Source organism: Limulus polyphemus, unplaced genomic scaffold (genome assembly GCF_000517525.1).
Source record: "Limulus polyphemus unplaced genomic scaffold, Limulus_polyphemus-2.1.2 Scaffold25, whole genome shotgun sequence".
In the NCBI taxonomy this organism is placed as follows: Eukaryota; Metazoa; Arthropoda; class Merostomata; order Xiphosura; family Limulidae; genus Limulus; species Limulus polyphemus.
In genome coordinates, this window is record NW_013665635.1 from 1,119,417 (window position 1) to 1,119,942 (window position 526).

Here is a 526-nt window from a genome sequence, read left to right on the forward strand (position 1 = left end):
GAAATTCAAAAACAAACAAACAAACAAACTGACAGTAAATAAAAATGAAAAAAAAAGATGAGAGCGTTGAAATGATTATTAATACAGTAGTTAGGGTCTGAGAAAATTGTGGTTTGTGACTGATTGGTTGTTAGTTTGTGGTAATGGGCTATTGCGTTTTAAGTCAACATATAACGTAAATCATGGACCCAAAGGGTTGGGGTTGAACTATAAGAGTGACAGTCAAATCCAACTATTCGACCACAAAAAAAAAAAAAAAAAATTAAGAAAGACTTGACGGTGGTCGTTGTTGACTAATTACCTTTATTTTAGTCTAACAGTTCAAAGTTAGTGAAGGTTATGCGCAGATAGTTTTTATGTAACTTTATACGAAATTCCGAAACAAACAAACAGGCATAAGTTTCTGCTTCGATAAAACAGAAAAAAAACAAAAACGTTTTAATTAAATTCGGATAAAATCAGTAAACGTGGCATAGTTTCGAATTAGGGTGACATTATGTAGTGAACGCTTACGAATTTGAATTAA